Raw genomic sequence first — 17,385 nt, 5'->3', positions numbered from 1 at the left:
GTGGAACTATGAAAAAAATAAGCAAAATATACAAACTGAGTAGTCCATGCGCAAGGTAGGCAACATCGAGGAGAGTGTTAGCTTACGAGCGCCGTGGTCCCGTGGTTAGCGTGAGCAGCTGTGGAACGACAGGTCCTTGGTTCAAATCTTCTCTCGGATGAAAATTTTAATTTTTTATTTTCAGATAATTATCAAAGTTCTGGCACTCACACATAATCAACTTCGCTCTCCAAAATTCCAGGACATGTTCAGATTTGCTTGGACATATACAGAATTTGTCGGTCTACGCACGGAAACATTTGAAAACGTAAAAAACATATGTTTTGACAGCACAGGGAAAACTGTGCGACTCTGAAACTGTTGCATTCAATTGGTGCAGTTTATGTGACAAACTCTTATGTTTTCATCGCTTTTTTTGGAGTGATTATCACATACACAAGAAAACCTAAATCGGGCAAGGTAGAAGAATCTTTTTACCCATTCGCCAAGTGTGCAAGTTAGGTGGGTCGACAACATATTCCTGTCATGTGACGCACATGCCGTCACCAGTGTCGTAAAGAATATATCAGACGTGTTTTCCTGTGGAGGAATCGGTTGACCTATGACCTTGCGATCAAATGTTTTCTGTTCCTGTTGGAGAGGCACGTCCTTTCGTCTACTAATCGCACGGTTTTGCGGTGTGGTCGCAAAACACAGACATTAAACTTATTACAGTGAACAGAGACGTCATAGAATGAACAGACAGATCGTAACTTTGCGAAAACAAAGAAAGTAAAATTTTCACTCGCGGGAGGACTCGAACCAAGGACCTTTCGTTCCACAGTTGCTCACTCTAACCACGAGACCACGGCGCTCATCAGCTATCATTGTCCTTTATGTTGCCTATCTTGCACATGGACTACTCAGTTTGTATATTTTGCTTATTTTTTCATAGTTCCACACAACTTCTTCCTGTTTTCTCGATTGATCCGTGTTCAGTTTTTCAAGGCCTATCCATTGTGTCAGTTTATAACTAAATCTGAGGAGGGTGCGATGGGGAGGTTCCCTTGTTAGCTTAAATTATCCTAAGGACAAACACACACACCCATGCCCGAGGGAGGACTCGAACCTCCGCCGGGATCAGCCGCTCAGTCCGTGACTGCAGCGTCTCAGACCCCTCGGCTAATCCCGCGCGGCTAAGAATTTATTCCAGGGCCTAAATGAACACTTGTGATAGAATATTACGAACAGTTTCCAATTAGTGAAATTTCATTAAATTCAACAGATGCGTATTTGTATTACGGTACATTTAAATTACGTAACTGAAACCTGGTAGTCAGGGAAGGCAGGATTCGGTTAGGATTGTGGACTGCGCCGTAATCAGTTACTATTGGTTGGCTTTTCTTATAATCACACACAATTTATTTAAAATCAACAACCAATTAAAATAATATTCTTCTCGGGTACGCAGCCGGATCATAACGTCTTCATGACACAATATTTCCGCGGTCCAACTGGGCGCCATCTTCAGGTGAGAGTGATGGTGCAGGATCTCGCCGGAACTGAGATCCTGCACCAGCACTCTCACCTGTAGATGGCGGCCAGTTGGACCGCGGAAATATTGTGTCATGAAGACGTTATGATCCGGCTGCGTACCCGAGAAGAATATTACCAATTATTACGCCGGGAAAGCCTTCGTAGTCACAACCAATTAAAATAATGGCAATAATTTAAGAATTGTTTCACGGGTGAAGGCCTTAATGGGAATAAATTAAGAATTGTTTAAACTTGTAGTAACTTACAACTACAGTTATTAAAATATAAAGACAAATCACCAGAGATCTTAAAGCTCACTGCTAAAATAGAATTAACAAATTCGGATTTTAAAACAAGTAACCATGCTCACAGCTGAAGGCCTTAATGGCAATAAATTAAGAATTGTTTCACGGCCGAGTGCCTTAAACGTGAGTAATGGCAATTATTAAAAAAATTTTAAAAAACATACATAAAATACATACACAGCAAATAATGTTTTGAAAACGAGCCAATGTGGTCGCAATTAGAATTTTAAGGCAAGTAACCACAGTCACGGCTTAAGGCCTTTAACGCCAAGAACGGCAATTATTAAACAAGTTTAACAACATACAATAAAACAGCAAATATAATAACAAAGGTTAGTTCAAAAACACAAGCAACTGATCACCAAACAGGTGAGACAAATCATGGTAACTTGGTAATACAATACTTAAATAATAACGCAATAAAAAAAACACAAGAGCCAGTCACAGATGATCCAGGAATCGGCCTCTGAGTAGGTCAGGCCAAAAACACTTTCGCGAGCAATGAGAAAGGCAGCCAAGAGTTGCATTGCCACCACAAGATGGTAAGTGAGACTAGTGGCAGTCCAACGAGTGACTAATAATAATCCTGGTGACGCTACCTGACGCCCGACCGAGCGAGGTGGCGCAGTGGTTAGCACACTGGACTCGCATTCGGGAGGACGACGGTTCAATCCCGCGTCCGGCCATCCTGATTTAGGTTTTCCGTGATTTCCCTAGATCACTTCAGGCAAATGCTGGGATGGTTCCTTTGAAAGGGCACGGCCGATTTCCTTCCCCATCCTTCCATAATCCGAGCTTGCGCTCCGTCTCTAATGACCTCGTTGTCGACGGGACGTTAAACACTAATCTCCTCCTCCTCCCTCCTACCTGACGCCCAATAAACCAAATGCAAAGATGAAAAAAACTACGCCATAGCCGGAACCGGCGGTCTGGACTCCGCCTGCAGAATGCAGTGCTTAGAGCGCCCTCAACAAGAAAGGAATCACTACCACCAGAGTAGAAGAATCGCCAACCAACCAACAATCAAGAAAGCTGTCAAACGTACACGCCTCACCGGACAGCGGCGGCAAGGCGAGGAAACGTACACAACCGTTACATTCACTAACCACCAGGGCAGGTAACTGGGGCGTTAGAGGCCACCAGGCACGAAAATACCGCCGCTTGAACTTAACAATTGCAACGAGCTGAAGGTAGTAAATAGTAATTAGAAGCCCAGGAAAGCAAATCAGATCCGCGTTCCCCAGGCCCTCCACTCGCCGCTCTTTGCCTCGGCGACACTACGAGCAGCAACACGAACCCGAGTCACTGGAGACTCGCGAGACTTCACAATGGTGGAGGTTTCTCTACCCGAACTGAAATGCACTGGTAGCTACGCCGATTCAAGATCTGCAGCTGCAATCGGAAGTTTAGAAGTCAGATAGTGTTCAGATTGTTTGCGAGAAATTCAATCAAACGCAGTTTCTGCGCACAACTTACAACCGTACACGTAACTTTCAACCCTTTGGGACATCCTGTATAAGAACGCTGCAGCTCTTAATTATGGAATCCCAAAGGGGGAAAAAGCTTACGAAGATGGAGTCGCGGTGCCTCAGGAAGTTTTCCCGGCCTCAGGCAGCGACGCTAAATCGGGCTAAGTATGCGCATCGAGGTGTCAACCGGGGTCAATGGGCAGTCGGACCGCCGCCGCGCCCTGCCTCAAGCGCACACTGCGCATTCTGGCCCCCGTCTCACTTTGCAGCACACTCAGCAGATCGAGAAAGACCTTCTCCACTTCAAATGTCTGTTGCCACCCCTCTATTACTGTGACACAATGCGGCAACAGTTTCCAGAGACATAGTATTCTACAGAAGCATGCAGTAAGAATATTGCGTAAAGCTTATAGGTGAACATTTTGCAGGACGTTTACATTCAATTGCCATTACATTATTCCCTAATGGTATCTCAAAGGTCACGCATTCCATCTTGCAAGCTGCCTATCTCACGACTTCCACGAGACACAAAAATTACATTTTCAGTGTTTCGTAGAATTATAGACTGAATTTAAAAATTTTAAATACTGTCAGTCTACTCATTAAGGCTATAATCTTGCGTTAAAGTTTTACATAAAACGGCAAGTATTGAATTCAGAAAGTGTGCATACAGGTATGTCTCGAAGCAGACTACATTCATCCAGTAGTTGAGAATGAAGGTTCAAATGGCTCTGAGCACTATGGGACTCAACTGCTGAGGTCATTAGTCCCCTAGAACTTAGAACTAGTTAAACCTAACTAACCTAAGGACATCACAAACATCCATGCCCGAGGCAGGATTCGAGCCTGCGACCGTAGCGGTCTTGCGGTTCCAGACTGCAGCTCCTTTAACCGCACGGCCACTTCGGCCGGCGTAGTTGAGAATAAGACCCACTTAAGGGGCTCGGGAAAGCCCTATACTTGCAATGTTAAAATAACGCTTATAAATTACATCTTTCCGCACAAAGTATTTGAGGTAGGAAGTTGAACTTCTTACAGATTATTTATTGGAATATGGGCTACAACTTAACACAGGGATTTTACAAAATTTTAGTTCAGTTTTTAAAGATGATTTTTTTTTTCAATTGTAATGAAAATTCACAACATTTTTTTGCAATTTTTTATTTATATATTCAAAAATATACAGTTTTTTGGAAAAAGACTGTGTTAAATTATGCAGAAGGTACTGTGTAACATTTACTGAAAGTTTGAAACAAATATGTTTGGAAGATCCTTAGAAAACATGTAATTAGTATGAGAAAATAAAAGTTTTGGGAATCGAGCGACAAAGATTGGATTAACTTTTTAGTGCATTTTAGGTCCATAGGATGGATTATCTTCATCCTCTGCAAACTCCTCCTCCAGCTTCCTCTTGTTCCTCCTCCTGTTTACTCTTGCTTGTATTTCTAGACTCTTTACAGCCCTGTCTGCAGCCCGAAGGCGTTCCTTGCCTAAAGCAAGCATCGCTCATACCATGTTAGAACCTATCTTCATTCCCATATTTCTAAATACCTTGCACCTTACAATGTTGCCATCATTGAAAGTCGCAACAGCATCATACACACCAAAGTGAAGTGTTTCTATTCCAACAAATACAGTCTTGGGGATTCTCCACCATATAACACTATTTACACTATCATTGGGGTTTTGAGTTTTTCCGTGAATACACTTTTTCAACAGTTCAGGTGCTGCTAAGTCTCTGAAAATAGGTTTTATCACCTCCATTATTGCATGAGGCAGACTATGCTTATGAGTGTACACTTCACCAGTTAGCAATCCTTTGTTATATTTACACCAACTGTCTTCTTCTTTGGGACACAAGCTATGTTGGGGATTTTCATCGTCTTTATTGTTTAAATTAATAACACATACCTTTGGCTTTCCAACATTTATCCTTTTCTTAAAAGCCTTCAGAGGATTTCTAATAACTTTACTTTTACTCATTATTATACTTCAACAAAACAGAGGCTCAAGAAACAGAATTAATTACGAATATTTTCGAGATAACGACAGAGTAAATAAACATGAAACAATCGACAATCACACCAGCGATATATATTGAACCATCACAGGTTAGCCACAACACATACTTTATCTCACATCACTAAAATGTACCTGATGAACACGGACGTTAATAATAACACCATTTGACAGCAGTTTAACAGCGCCACAGTGGGTCACGCCCATGTAGAACACATATCAAAAAAAATTTAAAAATAGTTGTAGTCTTCGGAATTGAATAAATTATATATCTATTAAAAGGTAATAGTCTGCAGATTCAGAAAACGCAAAAAGTAAAAATTGAACTTTTCATGATTTTGAGCCTTTCCGGAGCCCCTTGACGACTTGCAATAAGCTTTAAATATATTTTCAAACATTTTCCAACCCCCTGCAAATACACTCAACACCCGGAACATATGGCCACCTTTGGCACGGCTAACAACGGCGACGCGTCGTGGTGTGGGAAAAGTGACGCCTCGGTAGGTTGTTGGCAGCACATCTGCGCACGCAGCTCACCTGATTCCCGTAAATTCAGGGCAGGGGGCGTTGAGCTCTGACGCCACGATCAGTCAGTCACATCGCAGTTGTGTCCGATCGGGTTCAGATTCGGCGAGTTGGGCGCCCGGCAGATCAGTTGGAAGTCGCCGAGGCGTTCCTGGAACAACTCCACCACGCTGCTGGCCTTGTGACACGGTGCATTATCTTGCTGAATAACATGATCGCCACGGTGCCTTGCCCACTGGACCCACGGATGCCCCAAGTCCACCTTCCCCAGATCGTAACGGCGACGCCACCGGCTTGTCTCTCTCTCCCACGGCACAAGTGTCGAGGAGCAGTTTCCCTGGAAGACGACGGATCCGCGTCCTCTCATCCGCACGATGGAGAAGGTACCGGGATTCGTCAGACTCTGCAGCGCTTTGCCACTGCGCCTGTGTCCAGTGCCGACGGCCACGTGCCCGTATCTGACACAGTTGCCCAAGTCGGGCACGGGCCGTCGGCTGCAGGGGCCCGTCGTCAGCAGAGTGTCGGGTGCTCTGTGTGTCCAGACACACTCGTACGCTGCCCGACATTAGAGTCTGCTGCTATTTCCGCCACAGTTCGCCGTCTGCCCTGTCTCACTAATCTGCACAGCCAACGACGTCCGATATCTGTACAGAGAGGCGACCGCCCAACCCCAGGACATCTGGACGCGGTTTCGCCTGGGTTTCGCCGCGAGTTGAAGATGCTCACAACGGCATTCCCCGAGCACCCGACAACTCGCACCGATCCCCTGGGCACCACACACTGCCCTCGGTCAAACTCACAAGGGGAGGCCGCCAATTGTGAAATTCAGATTCGATTCATACTGCGCATAATAAAAGTTCATGGCCAGAGGTGTAATGTGGCAAAGCACCAACATGCACTTCTCAGCCGTTGTCGAGAAAATCTACAGTCAAAAAGAAACCGTTGCGGTGAAATATTCTCTACGATAAATAATCTTGTACAGCGTCGTGGCGCAGCGGTAAGCGCTCGGGTTCGTAATCTGAAGGTCACCGGATCGAATCTCGCGCCATGCAACTTTTTTTTTTTTAGTATTTGTTTTTTGTAATTCAAATGTGTACACACACACACACACACACACATATATATATATATATAAAATTCCCGGCAATCAGTTGCAACAATTATGCATATAATAAGTTGTTGAAAGTCGTTTGTCGTGGAAAAACTGGCGACTTCGAACATCATTATGTTTTCCGCAAACAAAGTTGTATTTCACAAATGTTATTAATTGTCTTCATAATGTTAACCACGTATAGTTAACGGAAGACGTAGAAACGATATTCCGAAACGAATACGTATAGTGTAAGTCAAACGTTCGAATTAGAGTAGAGACCCCACGAACACAAATTCGCTGTGGCAGGTATGAAATATAAACTCCGTTACTCGCTCGTTACACTTGAAGGACAGACGTTGAATGGGCCGAAACGAGCCGCCGCATAGCAGTGTAGTTCCCTGCTAACTTCTAAAGAAGGTAGATGCGGTCCCTAGCGCAACTTATAACATCGTCGAAAATCAGTGCGGACGGGAGAGCTTTGGTACACCCTGTTAAACAAACGGAAAAATGGAGGCGGTACAATTGGAGACCGATCCGCCCTCACCAACATGCATAAGCAATTCATTAATAGTATATATATATATATATATATATATATATATATATATATATATATGAATTACAAAAAAACTAATAATAAAAAATTGTATGGCGCGAGATTCGATCCGGCGACCTTTGGATTACAAACCCGAGCGGTTACCGCTGTGCCACGACGCTGTAAAAAATAATTAATCGTAGAGAGTATATCACCGCAACGGTTTCTTTTAACTGTCAATTTTCTCGACAACGGTTGAGAAGTGCATCTTGGTGCTTTGCCACATTACACCTCTGGCCATGAGCTTTTATTATGCGCAGTATGAATCGAATCTGAATTTCACAATTGGCGGCCTCCCCTTGTCAGATAGATCGCACGGCTTCCCCATTCCACACACGGACGACGCGCTCACTGGTACTACATGCACCGTGCGTGTGTCTGACTGGCAGTCATCCCTCGTCAGGTGACGCTGCTATCGCCTGCACGTGTTTACATCGATTGTAGGTCGGTGGTCATAATTTCTTGCTTGATCAGTGTACACACACACACAGGAAAAAAACTTTATCACGTACTATATCTTTGCTGTTCAAGCACTAAAACTTTCTCTTCAGGCATGACGATTTAATTTATTACTTCGGTTACACTCTTCGACATGCATTCTGCAGACAGTATTCACATATACCACTGAATGTAGCTGCAGAATTATATTACTGTGTGACACAAAGTACAGGAGATGTCACGTTATGAATATTGAGATGCGTGAAAAACTGCAGTATCTTGAACTTCAAATGTTTTACATTCTTAACGTCAAATACTGAACACATTAATTCATTTGTAAAGGACCCAAACGTTTGAAGCTGTTTTGTGCACAGGAATTCGACTTTTTTTTAAAGAATAGTGACTGCAGGTGGGGTGGCCGTAAGGCACACCACCCTGGCTTGCAGCACCTGGACCGAACCGGGCGTCGTATTAACCACCGATGGGCTGTTCCACCGGCCAGCCTGAGCGCCGGGTTTTTAGGCGGTTCTCCTCGCTTTTTTCGCAAAAATGGTGGGCTCATCCTCAATTTCCATCCCGGAAACGCGGTGCAGAAACAATTAGAAATACGATAGCACATACACAATTCACAGACATTTTCACATAAAAAGTACGAAGTCACTACTTTCAGTACGTGCTCTTTGATACGGATATTTGGACGTAACGTGAAATTCTCAATACTACAAGAAAAAATATTTGCTATACGCATCCCCGCCTGACGTTCATAATTGACTTATATACACTGGTGTAAAAATCTAATAAGTTGGCAGCGAACGTCGGATAGGAATTCATAAGTAAAAGAAATTTATTTGTTAATTTTTGATTCTTGGGATCTACAAGCCAAGGCTTCTTGATTACGGAAGGAATCGGTATACAATTAACAGATTTTTTTTTTCAGTCTACTGACTGGTTTGATGCGGCCCGCCACGAATTCCTTTCCTGTGCTAACCTCTTCATCTCAGAGTAGCACTTGCAACCTACGTCCTCAATTATTTGCTTGACGTATTCCAATCTCTGTCTTCCTCTGCAGTTTTTGCCCTCTACAGCTCCCTCTAGTACCATGGAAGTCATTCCCTCATCTCTTAGCAGATGTCCTATCATCCTGTCCCTTCTCCTTATCAGTCTTTTCCACATATTTCTTTCCTCTCCGATTCTGCGTAGAACCTCCTCATTCCTTACCTTATCAGTCCACCTAATTTCCAACATTCGTCTATAGCACCACATCTCAAATGCTTAGATTCTCTTCTGTTCCGGTTTTCCCACAGTCCATGTTTCACTACCATACAATGCTGTACTCGAGACGTACATCCTCAGAAATTTCTTCCTCAAATTAAGGCCGGTATTTGATATTAGTAGACTTCTCTTGGCCAGAAATGCCTTTTTTGCCATAGCGAGTCTGCTTTTGATGTCCTCCTTGCTCCATCCGTCATTGGTTATTTTACTTCCTAGGTAGCAGAATTCCTTAACTTCATTGACTTCGTGACCATCAATCCTGATGTTAAGTTTCTCGCTGTTCTCATTTCTACTACTTCTCATTACCTTCGTCTTTCTCCGATTTACTCTCAAACCATACTGTGTACTCATTAGACTGTTCATTCCGTTCAGCAGATCATTTAATTCTTCTTCACTTTCACTCAGGATAGCAATGTCATCAGCGAATCGTATCATTGATATCCTTTCACCTTGTATTTTAACTCCACTCCTGAACCTTTCTTTTATTTCCATCATTGCTTCCTCGATGTACAGATTGAAGAGTAGGGGCGAAAGGCTACAGCCTTGTCTTACACCCTTCTTAATACGAGCACTTCGTTCTTGATCGTCCACTCTTATTATTCCCTCTTGGTTGTTGTACATATTGTATATGACCCGTCTCTCCCTATAGCTTACCCCTACTTTTTTCACAATCTCGAACAGCTTGCACCATTTTATATTGTCGAACGCTTTTTCCAGGTCGACAAATCGTATGAAAGTGTCTTGATTTTTCTTTAGCCCTGCTTCCATTATTAGCCGTAACGTCAGAATTGCCTCTCTCGTCCCTTTGCTTTTCCTAAAGCCAAACTGATCGTCACCTAGCGCATTCTCAATTTTCTTTTCCATTCTTCTGTATATTATTCTTGTAAGCAGCTTCGATGCATGAGCTGTTAAGCTGATTGTGCGATAATTCTCGCACTTGTCAGTCTTGCCGTCTTCGGAATTGTGTGGATGATGCTTTTCCGAAAGTCAGATGGTATGTCGCCAGACTCATATATTCTACACACCAACGTGAATAGTCGTTTTGTTGCCACTTCCCCCAATGATTTTAGAAATTCTGATGGAATGTTATCTATCCCTTCTGCCTTATTTGACCGTAAGTCCTCCAAAGCTCTTTTAAATTCCGATTCTAATACTGGATCCCCTATCTCTTCTAAATCGACTCCTGTTTCTTCTTCTATCACATCAGACAAATCTTCACCCTCATAGAGGCTTTCAATGTATTCTTTCCACCTATCTGCTCTCTCCTCTGCATTTAACAGTGGAATTCCCGTTGCACTCTTAATGTTACCACCGTTGCTTTTAATGGCACCAAAGGTTGTTTTGACTTTCCTGTATGCTGAGTCTGTCCTTCCGACAATCATATCTTTTTCGATGTCTTCACATTTTTCCTGCAGCCATTTCGTCTTAGCTTCCCTGCACTTCCTGTTTATTTCATTCCTCAGCGACTTGTATTTCTGTATTCCTGATTTTCCCGGAACATGTTTGTACTTCCTCCTTTCATCAATCAACTGAAGTATTTCTTCTGTTACCCATGGTTTCTTCGCAGCTACCTTCTTTGTACCTATGTTTTCCTTCCCAACTTCTGTGATGGCCCTTTTTAGAGATGTCCATTCCTCTTCAACTGTACTGCCTACTGCGCTATTCCTTATTGCTGTATCTATAGCGTTAGATAACTTGTAGCGTATCTCGTCATTCCTTAGTACTTTACAGAATACAGAGTAGAAAACTTGTAAACTAAGAATTGAAGAATAAAACAAAAAAAAAACCAGATTATACAAGTACAGAATACAATCTCACCAACCGTGAAATTAAACGAAATGACCCAAGGCTGGAATTTTTTTCCTCATTTGGCACGTCCGTAAGAGCGAGAGGGCAGTGCCGCCACCATTTTATGGGCAAATCTGTGGGAATGTCTGACAGAGTACTGCAGCAGCTGCTCGTAGCCGGTGAGCGCAGCGTGTCGTCACAGCAGAAATAGGGCTCTCGAATTATTGCGAGAAGGGCCGGGCTCGCTCGGTGAAACCTGCGCGGGCAGTGGTAATGCACTGCACAGGCGAGGGGACTTGTCCGCCGAGGGGGTCCAGTGGTGCTGCCAAGAACGTGATTAGAAGCAGCGACCCGCTGTAGTAGGTGGGCAGCTGCCTTGTAGCAGTTTCACCCAGAGCGCAGCTGCTCCACCGGGTCTTACAGGGGTCTGCGCGACGGAGCTGCCAGCAGCAGCCACGAGGTGGGGCTTCCGTCGCAGCGGGCGGCAGTCTCCACCTTCCGGGCGAGCGCTCTCGCACGCACACGCACACACACACACACACACACACACACACACACACACAGGCGCGCGAGCACACACCAACCTTCGCATATTCTTAAACGTAAGCATTAAGCATCAACTAAGTTGTTTGTTATCCACATAAATAAACGTTAAGTGGCCGTCAACCTACGTTAAAGTAGCTTTCTGGGGATTTCACCACAGCCTGACAAACGTCTGATATTATGTTGCATATCGAAGCAGTAGATATCTCGAACTGGAACAACAAACTGTGGCAATTGTCACCAGTAGCCAGAAATCAAACTGTCACAGCTAGTCCTTGTGGCTACTGGTATAGCGCCCCTGTGTTTAGTATTCTTCTCTGCTATCGGTGGTCGAACAAGACGAAGTATTACCTCGATTTCACTCGACGCAGCACTTGCGCTTATTTCTGCTACTTCGTTGTTTTGCCAAAATAATGTCGGCAAAGGCGCCAGCTGCTGCTGCTGCTAGCAAAGCATACATCCACAGTCTCTCCAGGCGTGAATCGAATCCCGCCTGCACACATGTTCGGAAGGAGGCATGCACCTGCCACACTCCGCTTCACGAATTTGACTTTGCAATGCTTGTGGCTTACAGGAAAATCACCTGGCAGCCGGATTTTTGTAATTTTTTATGTTTATTGTACGTGAAGTTCAAACGCAAAAATTAGTTTTTCAAAACAGGTCGATGCAGCTCCCAAGATTCTAGAGGAAATAAGCTATGAAGTTTTTCTCCGAAATCAACGGAACATGCATAACGGACAGCGTGGCTTATTCGGTATTATTCTAGAATGGTAAATAATTGATAATCCATGGATCGCTGGTTCAAATCTAGGTGAGGTCTTCCTTTTTTCTTTTCTTTTTCGTTCATTTCGAATCCGTGCATCCTTTTATATGACATTTGTCAAATATATGCCGCTTAACAAATACCTAATTGTTATTTTCATGAGAAATGCACATCGTGTTGCTTCCAACTATATATCACACACAAAATTCCAATTTCAGTTAAAAATATAAATTCTTAACTATCGATATTATATAAAAGATTGTTGATAAAGATAGATTATAAATTTAGTAACGATCTTTTATAGAATATCGATAATAAAGATTTTGTCTTTCCAATGAACTCTGGAATTTTGCGTTTGACATGTTGTCAGTAGGCTGTTTAGGTTTTTATGTTGGTAACGCCACGTAGCGCTCTGTATGAAAATCACTGGCTGTGCTGTGTGCAGTCTGTGGCTGGTTTGCATTGTTGTTGGCTATTGTAGTGATGGGCAGCTGGATGTTAACAGCGCGTAGCGTTGTGCAGTTGGAGGTGAGCCGCCAGCAGTGGTGGATGTGGGGAGAGAGATGACGGATCTGTCTTGTGACAGCCAGAGCGAGAGCACCAGCAGCAGCGAGTACTGTTTGTATAAAGCGTTTATTTTGCATTTTGTTTACGACCTTCCACTAAGGAAGGGATTCTATTAGTGTTTATCTGCTCTGCATAGTAACTAACTTCTTGATAAAACTTTACGTAGTTTTCGTGTTAGATTTCTTAGTGTTTTCTTGATCGTTTAGAACAGAAAGCGCCCAAAAACCGTCTTTTGTTTGTTTCGCGGCCGTTAGCCACTTGAATCAGCAGTTGTCTTGTGACAGCCAGAGCGAGAGCACCAGCAGCAGCGAGTACCGTTTGTATAAAGCGTTTATTTTGCATTTTGTTTACGACCTTCCACTAAGGAAGGGATTCTATTTGTGTTTATCTGCTCTGCATAGAAACTAACAGTTCTTGATCGTTAGGAGAGAAATTTATTTTGTACTTATTTGCTGCGCTTAGCTTTTAAATAGTTTTTCTGGGAAAACCTAGCGTAGTTTTCGCGTCTCGTATTTCAGTGAGTGTTTCTTGATTATCAGAGTAGTTCATCAGAAGATTATCTTGGGAATTTGTCACCGTATAGAGTAGGGTAAACACAGTCATGTGTAGGGACTGTGGTTGTTGTGAGCGGACGCAAGGAGAATTGGCCACTCTTCGGGGGCAGGTGGAGGCTTTGTCTGTTAGGCTCATCGAGCTCGAGGCGCAGGCGTCGGCTCGTAGTGGCGTTGGGGCAACTGTGGTGAGACCTATGCCTACTTCGGTGGCCTTGGAATCACATGGAACCCCTGATGTCGCTGCGTCTTCCGGCAGTGAGCATCTTACCGGTCAGCCATCACTCCAGGGTGAATGGCGGACAGTGGTGGGCTCGCGCGTGCCTGGCCGAAAGGCGAAGGTGGGATCTGGCCGCGTGGCAGCTGCCTTACCCCTTTCCAACAGGTACGGGCTGCTTCCTAGTGGTGATGACATCGTTTCCGAGCGACCACAGGATGCCTCGCCTGTTGGGCCAGTGGCTGATTCTCCGGCAAGGTCCCGACAGTCACAGAGGGCGGGCCTATTAGCTATAGGGAGCTCCAACAGGCGGGTTATGGAGCCCCTCAGGAAAATAGCGGGTAGGTCGGGGAAGAATGCCAGTGTGCACTCGGTGTGCTTGCCGGGGGGTCTCGTCCGTAATGTGGAGGAGGCCCTTCCGGCAGCTATTGAACGCACTGGGTGTGACCGGCTGCAGATAGTAGCACATGTCGGAACGAATGACGCCTGCCGCTTGGGTTCTGAGGCCATCCTTGGTTCCTTCCGGCGGCTGGCTGATTTGGTGAAGACAACCAGCATCGCACGCGGAGTGCAAGCTGAGCTTAATATCTGCAGCATAGTGCCCAGAGTCGATCGCGGTCCTCTGGTTTGGAGACGTGTGGAGGGTCTAAACCAGAGGCTCAGACGACTCTGCGACTATAATGGTTGCAAATTCATCGACCTCCGTTATTGGGTGGAGAACTGTAGGGCCCCCCTAGACAGGTCAGGCGTGCACTACACACCGGAAGCAGCTACTAGGGTAGCAGAGTACGTGTGGCGTGCACACGGGGGTTTTTTAGGTTAGAGGGCCCCCCCCCTTGGGCGAAACGATAAAATACCTGACGGCTTACCAGAGAGAACATCATCATCGTTGATAAAGAACGTCCGTCCTCAGAGACCAAAAACAGGAAAAGTTAACGTAATATTGGTAAACTGCAGGAGTATCCAGGGCAAGGTTCCTGAATTAGTATCGCTTATTGAAGGAAATAGTGCGCATATAGTATTAGGAACGGAAAGTTGGTTAAAACCGGAAGTGAACAGTAACGAAATCCTAGACACAGAATGGAATATATACCGCAAGGATAGGATAAACGCCAATGGTGGAGGAGTATTTATAGCAGTAAAGAATTCAATAATATCCAGTGAAGTTATTAGCGAATGCGAATGTGAAATAATCTGGGTTAAGTTAAGTATCAAAGGTGGGTCAGATATGATAGTCGGATGCTTCTATAGACCACCTGCATCAGCAACCGTAGTAGTTGAGCGCCTCAGAGAGAACCTGCAGAACGTCGTGAAGAAGTTTCGTGATCATACTATTGTAATAGGGGGAGACTTCAATCTACCAGGTATAGAATGGGATAGTCACACAATCAGAACTGGAGCCAGGGACAGAGACTCTTGTGACATTATCCTGACTGCCTTGTCCGAGAATTACTTCGAGCAGATAGATAGAGAACCAACTCGTGAAGCTAACGTTTTAGACCTCATAGCAACAAATAGACCGGAACTTTTCGACTCCGTGAATGTAGAAGAGGGTATCAGTGATCATAAGTCAGTGGTTGCAACAATGACTACAAGTGTAATAAGAAATGCCAAGAAAGGAAGGAAAATATATTTGCTTAACAAGAGTGATAGGGCACAAATCGCAGAATATCTTAGTGACCACCATCAAACGTTCATTTCTGAGGAAGAGGATGTGGAACAAAAATGGAAAAAATTCAGAAACATCGTCCAGTACGCCTTAGATAAGTTCGTACCGACTGAGGTCCAAAGCGAGGGGAAAGATCCACCGTGGTATAACAATCATGTACGAAAGGTACTACGGAAACAAAGAAAGCTTCATCATAGGTTTAAGAGTAGTCGAATCATAGCTGATAAGGAAAAGCTGAACGAAGCGAAAAAGAGCGTAAAGAGAGCAATGAGAGAAGCATTCAACGAATTCGAACATAAAACATTGGCAAACAATCTAAACAAGAACCCTAAAAAGTTTTGGTCAGATGTAAAATCGGTAAGCGGATCTAAATCCCCTATTCAGTCACTCGTTGACCACGATGGCACCGAAACAGAGGACGACCGAAGAAAGGCAGAAATACTGAATTCAGTGTTCCGAAACTGTTTCACTGCGGAAAATCGTAACACGGTCCCTGACTTCAGCCGTCGCACGGACGCCAAAATGGAAAATATTGAAATAAACGATATCGGAATTGAAGAACAACTGCTATCACTTAGTAGCGGAAAAGCATCCGGACCAGACGAGATACCCTTAAGATTCTACAGTGATTATGCTAAAGAACTTGCCCCCTTTCTATCAGCAATTTATCGTAGATCTCTGGAAGAACGTAAAGTACCTAGCGATTGGAGGAAAGCGCAGGTCGTTCCCGTCTTCAAGAAGGGTCATAAATCAGATGCGAATAATTATAGGCCTATTTCGCTTACGTCAATCTGTTGTAGAATAATGGAACATGTTTTATGTTCTCGTATTATGACGTTCTTAGATAATACAAATCTCCTTCATCATAACCAACATGGATTCCGCAAACAGAGATCATGTGAAACTCAGCTCGCCCTATTTGTCCAAGAAATTCACAGTGCCGTAGACACTGGCGAGCAGATTGATGCCGTATTCCTGGACTTCAGGAAGGCATTTGATACGGTTCCGCACTTACGTTTAGTGAAAAAAATACGAGCTTACGGAATATCGGACCAGGTTTGTGATTGGATTCAGGATTTCCTAGAAGAAAGAACACAACATGTCATTCTTAACGGTTCAAAATCTGCAGATGTAGAGGTAATTTCGGGAGTACCGCAAGGAAGCGTGATAGGACCTTTATTGTTTACAATATACATAAATGACTTAGTTGACAACATCGGTAGCTCCGTGAGGCTATTTGCAGATGACACGGTTGTCTACAAGAAAGTAGCAACATCAGAAGACTCGTACGTACTCCAGGAAGACCTGCAGAGGATTAATGAATGGTGCGACAGCTGGCAGCTTTCCCTAAACGTAGATAAATGTAATATAATGCGCATACATAGGGGCAGAAATCCATTCCAGTACGATTATGCCATAGGTGGTAAATCATTGGAAGCGGTAACGACCGTAAAATACTTAGGAGTTACTATCCGGAGCGATCTGAAGTGGAATGATCACATAAAACAAATAGTGGGAAAAGCAGGCGCCAGGTTGAGATTCATAGGAAGAATTCTAAGAAAATGTGACTCATCGACGAAAGAAGTAGCTTACAAAACGCTTGTTCGTCCGATGCTTGAGTATTGCTCATCAGTATGGGACCCTTACCAGGTTGGATTAATAGAAGAGATAGACATGATCCAGCGAAAAGCAGCGCGATTCGTCATGGGGACATTTAGTCAGCGCGAGAGCGTTACGGAGATGCTGAACAAGCTCCAGTGGCGGACACTTCAAGAAAGGCGTTACGCAATACGGAGAGGTTTATTATCGAAATTACGAGAGAGCACATTCCGGGAAGAGATGGGCAACATATTACTACCGCCCACATATATCTCGCGTAATGATCACAACGAAAAGATCCGAGAAATTAGAGCAAATACGGAGACTTACAAGCAGTCGTTCTTCCCACGCACAATTCGTGAATGGAACAGGGAAGGGGGGATCAGATAGTGGTACAATAAGTACCCTCCGCCACACACCGTAAGGTGGCTCGCGGAGTATAGATGTAGATGTAGAT

Source organism: Schistocerca nitens, chromosome 10 (genome assembly GCF_023898315.1).
Source record: "Schistocerca nitens isolate TAMUIC-IGC-003100 chromosome 10, iqSchNite1.1, whole genome shotgun sequence".
Lineage (NCBI taxonomy): Eukaryota > Metazoa > Arthropoda > Insecta > Orthoptera > Acrididae > Schistocerca > Schistocerca nitens.
The sequence above is the reverse complement of the archived record's forward strand: the minus strand, read 5'-3'. Positions refer to the sequence as shown.